This window comes from Oncorhynchus gorbuscha, linkage group LG08 (genome assembly GCF_021184085.1).
Source record: "Oncorhynchus gorbuscha isolate QuinsamMale2020 ecotype Even-year linkage group LG08, OgorEven_v1.0, whole genome shotgun sequence".
In the NCBI taxonomy this organism is placed as follows: Eukaryota; Metazoa; Chordata; class Actinopteri; order Salmoniformes; family Salmonidae; genus Oncorhynchus; species Oncorhynchus gorbuscha.
The window spans coordinates 39,946,797-39,956,015 of NC_060180.1; the positions used below are offsets into that span (position 1 = coordinate 39,946,797).

General features: G+C 41.4%; 1 non-coding gene across 1 annotated transcript; it reads right to left on the reverse strand.

The window, feature by feature from the left end:
- Nucleotides 1-8,048: 8,048 nt before the first annotated feature.
- On the reverse strand, nt 8,049-8,101 carry LOC124042377. The gene has a single exon (XR_006840132.1). It is a non-coding gene; the product is annotated as a U7 small nuclear RNA (small nuclear RNA).
- Nucleotides 8,102-9,219: the final 1,118 nt, after the last annotated feature.

Below are 9,219 nucleotides of genomic sequence, written 5' to 3' on the forward strand. Positions count from 1 at the left end.
GCTTCCTGCCATCCAGGACCTCTACAGTCGTGGCCAAAAGTTTTGAGAATGACACAAATATTAATTTTCACAAAGTCTACTACCTCAGTTTGTATGATGGCAATTTGCATATACTCCAGAATGTTCTGAAGAGTGATCAGATGAATTGCAATTAATTGCAAAGTCCCTCTTTGCCATGCAAATTAATTGAATCCCCCAAAATTATTTCCACTGTATTTCAGCCCTGCCACAAAAGGACCAACTGACATCATGTCAGTGATTTTTTCGTTAACACAGGTGTGAGTGTTGATGAGGACAAGGCTGGAGATCACACTGTCATGCTGATTGAGTTCGAATAACAGACTGGAAGCTTCAAAAGGAGGGCGGTGCTTGGAATCATTGTTCTTCCTCTGTCAAGCATGGTTACCTGCAAGGAAACACGTGCCGTCGTCATTGCTTTGCACAAAAAGGGCTTCATAGGCAAAGATATTACTGCCAGTAAGATTGCATCTAAATCAACCATTTATTGGATCATCAGAACTTAAAGGAGAGCGGTTAAATTGTTGTGAAGAAGGCTTCAGAGCGCCCAAGAAAGTCCAGCAAGCACCAGGACCGTCTCCTAAAGTTGATTCAGCTGCGGGATCGGGGCACCACCAGTACAGAGCTTGCTCAGGAATGGCAGCAGGCAGGTGTGAGAGCATCTGCAATGTACAGTGAGGCGAAGACTTTTGGTGGGTGGCCTGGTGTCAAGAAGGACAGCAAAGAAGCCACTTTTCTCCAGGAAAAACATCAGGGACAGACTGATATTCTGCAAAAGGTACAGGGATTGGACTGCTGAGGACTGGGGTAAAGTCATTTTCTCTGATGAATCCCCTTTCAGATTTTTTGGGGCATCCGGAAAAAAGCTTGTCCAGAGAAGACAAGGTGAGCGCTACCATCAGTCCTGTGTCATGCCAACAGTAAAGCATCCTGAGACCATTCACGTGTGGGTTTGCTTCTCGGCCAAGGGAGTGGGCTCACTCCCAATTTTGCCTAAGAACACAGCCATGAATAAAGAATGGTACCAACACATCCTCCAAGAGCAACTTCTCCCAACCATCCAGGAACAGTTTGGTGATGAACAATGCCTTTTCCAGCATGATGGAGCACCATGACATAAGGCAAAAGTGATAACTAAGTGGCCCGGGGAACAAAACAATGATATTTAGGGTCCATGGCCAGGAAACTCCCCAGACCTTAATCCCATTGAGAACTTGTGGTCAATCCGGAAGAGGCGGGTGGACAAACAGAAACCCACAAATTCTGACAAACTTCAAGCATTGATTTTGCAAGAACGGGCTGCAATCAGTCAGGATGTGGCCCAAAAGTTAATTGACAGCATGCCAGGGCGGATTGCAGAGGTCTTGAAAAAGAAGGGTCAACACTCACCTTAATTTAATTGTCAATAAAAGCCTTTGACACTTATGAAATGCTTGTAATTATACTTCAGTATTCCATAGTAACATCTGACAAAAATGTCTAAAGACACTGAGGCAGCAGACCTTGTGAAAATTAATATTTGTGTCATTCTCAAATGTTTTGGCCACTACTGTATGATAGGCGGTGTCAGAGAAAGGCCCCAAAAATTGTCAAAGACACCAGTCACCAGTTCTCTCTGCCACCGCACGGCAAGCGGTACCCAGGTGCCAAGTATAGGTCCAAAAGGCTCCTTAACAGCTTCTACCCCCAAGCCATAAGATTGCAGAACAATTAATCAAATGGCCACCCGGACTATTTGCATTGACCCCCTTGTTTTTACACTGCTGCTACTCGCTGTTTATTATCTATACATAGTCACTTTACCCCTACCTACATGTACAAGTTACCTCAATTACCTCGACTACCCTGTACCCCAGCACATTGACTTGGTACCACCCCTGTATATAGCCTCGTTATTTTTATCTTATTGTGTTACTTTTTTGACTTCAGTTTATTTAGTAAATATATTCTTAACTCTATTTTCTTAACTGCACTGTTGGTTAAGGGCTTGTCAGTAAACATTTCACAGTAAGGTTTAAGCCTGTTGTATACAGGGCATGTGACGAATAATATTTGATTTCGAGCTTGATTTGTCAGTTGTCACCTGCCTTTTTACCCACTGAGTAATAGCAATCTCTCCCCTCTTTCTCTTTACATGTTTGTGCTAGTATCAGAGCTAAGGAGGACCGGTTTCAAAGATCAGGATTATAATCTACATGCCACCGAAACTAATTCGCACATCCTTGTTTGCATCTCACATTCTCTCAGAGATCCTGCCACACGGGCTGGGTCAGCAGATGCTCAGCTAGCGCCATCTCGGAGCCTGTGTTGGCTTGCGGTGGCGTTCCTCTCTGGCTCCAGTCTAGCCTTGCTCGCTCCTATCCATCCATCCCTCTCTCTCTGCTCCACTCTCTCTCGAATTTCTCTCTTGTTTCTCTCTTAAAGCCAGGCAGGCAAGCAATCGTTGTTATAGTTCAGTAAATATTTCTCCCTGTTCCACTGTTGTTTTCCTCGTTTTCGATGATCTGTTTTGATCGTTTTTTCTTACATAGTTCAGTATTTTCAAGAATGACCTACTCGGATTGACATCATTTGAGTCAATTGGAGGTGTACCTGTGGATGTATTTTAAGGCCTACCTTCAAACTCAGTGCCTCTTTGCTTGACATCATGGGAAAATCAAAATAAATCAGTCAAGACCTCAGAAAAAAAGTGTAGACCTCCACAAGTCTGGTTCATCCTTGGGAGCAATCTCTAAATTCCCGAAGGTACCACGTTTACCTGTACAAACAATAGAATGCAAGTATAAACACCATGGGTGTAACCATCGTTATGTTTGGAGGAAAAAGCGGGAGGCTTGCAAGCCGAAGAACACCATCCAAACCGTGAAGAACGGGGGTGTCACGATCGTCGTAAAAAGGAGACCAAAGCGCAGCATAATTTGAATACATTCTTCTTTTAATGAATGAAGAATAAGAAGAACACTTAAACAAAAACGACCGTGACGCGATGACAATGAGTGCAGACACAAGCAACATAACATAGACAATAACCCACGAAATACCCAAAGAAGATGGCTGCCTAAATATGGTTCCCAATCAGAGACAACGATACACACCTGCCTCTAATTGAGAACCAATCTAGGCAACCATAGACATATATAAACACCTAGATAGTAAACAACCCCAAAAACCTACAAAACCCCTAGACAGTACAAAAAACACATACATCACCCATGTCACACCCTGACCTAACCAAAACAATAAAGAAAACAAAGAATACTCAGGTCAGGGCGTGACAGGGGGTGGCAGAATAATGTTGTGGGGGTGCTTTGCTGCGGGAGGAACTGGTGCACGTCACAAAATAGATGGCATCATGAGGCAGGAAAAGAATGTGGATATATTGAATCAACATCTCAAGACATCAGTCAGGAAGTTAAAACTTCCAAATGGACAATGACCCCAAGCATACTTCCAAAGTTGTTGCAAAATGGCTTAAGGACAAAGTCAAGGTATTGGAGTGGCCATCACAAAGTCCTGACCTCAATGCTATAGAAAATGTGTGGGCAGAACTGAAAGAGCATGTCCGAGCAAGGAGGCCTACAAACCTGACTCAGTTACACCAGCTCTGTCAGGAGGAATGGGCCAAAATTCACCCAGCTTATTGTGGGAAGCTTGTGGAAGGCTACCTGAAATGTTTGACCTATGCTAAAAGCATTTAAATTCAATGCTACCAAATACTAATTGAGTGTATGTAAACTTCTGACCCACTGGGAATGTAATGAAAGAAATAAAAGCTGAAATAAATCATTCTATCTACTATTATTCTGACATTTCACATTCTTAAAATAAAGTGGTGATCCTAACTGACCTGAGACAGGCAATTTTTACTAGGAGTCGGAAGTTTGCACACACCTTAGCCAAATGCATTTACATATATATATATGTATACAGTACCAGTCAAAAGTTTGGACACACTTACTCATTCTAGGGTTTTTCTTTATTTTTAATATTTTGTAGAAAAGTAGTGAAGACATCAAAATTATTAAAAAACACAAATGAAATCATGTAGCAACCAAAAAAGTGTTAAACAAATCATTATATATTTTATATTTTTTATTCTTCAAAGTAGCCACCCTTTGCCTTGATGACAGCTTTGCACATTGGCATTCTCTCGACCAGCTTCATGAGGTAGTCACCTTTGAAACATGAAAGTCAGTCACTCATTTCAAGAACATCAAAAAACTGAAAAGTTTATTTAAGTGCAGTCGCAAAAAAACATCAAGTGCTATGATGAAACTGGTTCTCATGAGGTCTGCCACAGGAAAGGAAGACCCATAGTTACCTCTACTGCAGAGGATAAGTTCATTAGAGTTACCAGCCTCAGAAATGGGCAATTAACTGCACATTTCAACATCAACTGTTTGAGGACACTGCGTGATTCAGGCCTTCATGGTTGAATTGCTACAAAGAAACCACTACTAAAGGACATCAATAAGAAGACACTTGCTTTGGCCAAGAAACAAGAGCAATGCACATTAGACCGGTGAACATCTGTCATTTGGTCTGATGAGTCCAAATTTTAGATTTTTGGATCCAACCACCGTATCCTTGTGATACGCGGAGTACGTAAACGGATGATCTCTGCATGTGTGGTTCCCACTGTGAAGCATGGAGGAGGAGGTGTGATGGTGTGGGGGTGTTTTGCTGGTGACACTGTTGGTGATGTATTTAGAATTCAAGGCACACTTAACCAGCATGGCTAGCGCATCATTCTGCATGATACGCCATCCCATCTGGTTTTCCCTTAGTAGGACAAACATTTGTTGTTCAACAGGAGAGTGACCCAAAACACACCTCCTGGCTGTGTAAGGGCTATTTGACCAAGAAGGAGAGTGATGGTGTGCTACATCAGATGACATGGCCTGTTTACAATCACCCGACCTCAACCCAATTGAGATGGTTTGGGATGAGTTGGACCGCTGAGTGAAGGAAAAGACTGTTGGAAAAGCAATCCTCATGAAGCTGGCTGAGAGAATGCCAAGAGTGTGCAAAGCTGTCATCAAGGCAAAGGGTGGCTACTTTGAAGAATCTAAAATATTATTTGTTTAAATTTTAGTTTTGATGTCTTCACTAGTATTCTACAATGAAGAAAATAGTAAAAATAAAGAAAAACCCTTGAATAAGAGCTGTGTCTTTACTTTTGCCTGGTACTGTATATACAGAGCATTCGGAAAGTATTCAGATCCCTTAAATTTTTCCACATTTTGTCACGTTACAGCCTTATTCTAAAATCTATTAAATTAATAATGTTTCTCATCAATCTACACACAATACCCCATAATGACAAAGTGAATATATAATACTTTTTTTGTTGCAAATTTATAATAATAATTACAATATTTTATTTAGATAAATATTTAGACCCTTTGCTATAAGACTCAAAATTGAGTTCAGGTACATCCTGTTTCCACTAATCATCCTTGAGATGTTTCTACAACTTGATTGGAGTTGTCATGGAATATTCTAATCACGTGAGAGAGACTGTCATTTCTTCAAACAATCATCTTTATTCAATAATTATTGAATAATCGAATCACCTTTTTTCCGATTAATTGTAATAATGAGGATGGTCGAAGAGTATTGGATCGAGAGTCTAACCTTTACAAACAATGCTGGTCCTTATATAGCGGATACTAAAAATGCTTCGTCACAGTTGGCTCCACCCCTCCCATGCAGATTGGGGGCACCATAAGCCACTTTGGGTTCATCCTGTGGTCATCTGTCTTTGGTGTTGTTTCCCAGATGCAAGAATGATTAGACACAATAAGTGTTTTGTTCTATTCCTCCAGGCTCTCTCTATCTTGGTTACACCCACCACATCTTATCTATGGAATGCCAGCTGTAGGACATTAGGCTCCTCTCAGTTCACATAGACACAGATGAGAAGGTACTCAAAGCGTTTCGATGCATAAACAGTATTATAACATCATCTTGTCATTTTGCTCTCACAGAGTTCACCTGTGGTAAATTCAATTGATTGAACATCATTTAGAAAGGCACACACCTGTCTATATAAGGTCCCCTCAGTTGACAGTGCATGTGACCTCTGTGGAGATGAGAGAACCTTCCAGAAGGAAAAAAATGTCTGCAGCACTCCACCAATCAGGCCTTTTGGGTAGAGTGACTAGCTGGAAGCCACTCCTCAGTAAAAAGGCACATGACAGCCCGCTTAGAGTTTGCCAAAAGGCACCTAAAGGATGCTCATACCATGAGAAACAAGATTCTCTGGTCTGATGAAACCATGATTGAACTCTTTGGACTGAATGCCAAGTGTCACGTCTGGAGGAAACCTGGCACCATCCCTATGGTGAAGCATGGTGGTGGCAGCATTATGCTGTGGAGATTTTTTTCAGCTGCAAGGACTGGGAGACTAGTCAGGATTGAGGGGAAGATGAACGAAGCAAAGCTCAGAGAGATCCTTGATGAAAACCTGCTCCAGAGTGCTCAGGACCTCAGACTGGGGCAAAGGTTGCCCTTCCAACAGGACAATGACCCTAAGTATACAGCCAAGACAATGCAGGAGTGGCTTTGGGACAAGTCTTTAAATTTCTTGAGTGGCCCTGCCAGAGTCCGCACTTGAACCCTATTCCCCATCTCTGGAGACACCTGTAAATAGTTGTGCAGCGACGCTGCCCATCCAAGCTTGAGAGGATCTGCAGAGAAGAATGGGAGAAAATCCCCAAATAGAGGTGTGCCAATGTAACATTATAATTTTAAACCGTCCCACCAATGTAACAGTATAATTTTAAACCGTCCCCTCGCCCATACCCGGGCGCGAACCAGGGACCTTCTGCACACAATGACAACAGTCACCCTCGAAGCGTCGTTACCCATCGCTCCACAAAAGCCGCGGCCCTTGCAGAGCAAGGGGAACTACTACTTCAAGGTCTCAGAGCAAGTGACGTAACCGATTGAAACGCTATTTAGCGCGTACCGCTAACTAAGCTAGCCGTTTCACATCCGTTACACTCACCCCCCTTTTGACCTTCCTCCTTTTTTCGCAGCAACCAGTAATCCGGGTCAACAGCATCAATGTAACAGTATAATTTTAAACCGTCCCCTCGCCCATACCCGGGCGAAAACCAGGGACCTTCTGCACACAACGACAACAGTCACCCTCGAAGCATCGTTACCCATCGCTCCACAAGAGCCGCGGCCCTTGCAGAGCAAGGGGAACTACTACTTCAAGGTCTCAGAGCAAGTGACGTAACCGATTGAAACGCTATTTAGCGCGCACCGCTAACTAAGCTAGCAGTTTCACATCCGTTACACCAAGCTTGTAGCCTCTTACCCAAGACTCGAGGCTGTAATCGCAGCCAAAGGTGCTTCGACAAAGTATTGAGTAATGGTGTGATTACTTGTGAATTGTGATTTCAGTTTTTTTATTTTTTATAAATGTGCAAAATAATTATTGGTTATTGTGTGTAGATTGATGAGGAAAAAACAAATTAAGCAATTTTAGAATAAGGCTGTAACGTAACAAAATGTGGAAAAAGTCAAAGGGTCTGAATACTTTCTGAATGCACTGCAGATGTACACGCATTGTTTTTCTTACAATATTACATTTCAGGGATATGTCTTCTAAAGACAACCTGCAATGCTGTTTAGTACTGTAAAATAATTGTACATTACATTAGGTATGTCCCTGTAAACTTACAGCATTATGCTGGCACCACAGTTGCCAGCTTAATACTGTAATTTTGCTTGACTGCAGTGATGCTGTAATATAGTTTACAGTACTATTTTCATTTCTTTAACAATCCCTTACACTGCACGTAGTTGTTTATGGTTTTAGCAAAGCTTGGGGTCTCCTTGCACCCCTCAGCCAAATTGAACACTCTGCAACATATTGTATATTGTACAGTATGCTGTAGTATTTACTGTAGTGTTTTTGCAGATTGTTGTATACTGTAGTATTTACTGTAGTGTTTTTGCAGACATTACTATAGTATTTATTCAAGTGCTTTTGTTTTATAATTTTTGACAGAAGTGGGGGCTTTCTCCTTGAGGAAACCGACTGGAGAAATACTAAAAGAGGACATTGTCCCTAACATGTAGGTAGGACAAAAATTGTGTTGTAGTCCAGTTTTTTGTGTGGATAATATAGTATTCTACAAAAGTCTATACTAAGTGCTACATATGATCGATGGATACTACATTATGTAGTATAGTATTGTTCACAATTCTATAGTATTTTGTTATGTATGTATTTTAGCTAAGGTCAATGCAAGCTGTACAAACACTTGGCCACTAAGCCCTTTATTAAGTGGCTAGTTTCAGTTTAGTAATTTAGCAGACCCTTTTATCCAAAGCATCTAGGGTTAAGTGCTTTGCTCAAGGGCACATTGACAGATTTTTCACCTAGTCAGCTCAGGGATTCAAACCAGTAACCTTTCGGTTACTGACCCAAAGCTCTTAACCACTAAGCCAGTGGTTCCCAAATTGTAGGACGCTGTCACCAGATAGGACTGTTTGGGGTTTTCACGTTTCTTGTTTTTGTATTTAGTTGTTCATGTGTACATTTACGTATTAAAAGAACCATGGACACTTACCACGTCGCATATTGGTCCTCTGATCCTTTTCGCCTCTCCTCTTCGGAGGAAGAGGAGGAAATCCCTTACAGATGCGCATCCGATGGGGAACTCAGTTCGGATTAAAATTTAGTCTTGAAAGTTGTAATAGTAGAATGCACAGGGTGCAATTTCGAAATTGGATAGTGCCTCATCAGTTCCTCTTGTCATGTCAGTCATTGCATACCTTAAAGAGCTATATATAACTTGTCTGAAATGTCAGCTAGCCCATGTCAGGTAACAATTTTTTATTTAGTCTTTTTAGCCCATAGATATTATAATTTTTGAGTTGCTCAAATTTCACATGAATACACATTAGACATGGCAAAATGTGTAGAATTGCAAGAAAATTAGCTTTAAAACTGCTACATTTTCTTTGCACCCCATAATAAAATGTATAAAAAATCTGAGGCCTGTAGTTTTTCCGGATCTGTCAACATAACCAGGTAAAACTGCGGACCTTTAATATGGACTCTGATGGCACCAGAGTTTTTCTAATCAGGTCACTGGCCTTGGGAAGGATGAAAACTCTGTCAAACTGCAGCAACCTCGCACTTGTTTATATTAATGATATTTTAAAGAAGGACTAGTG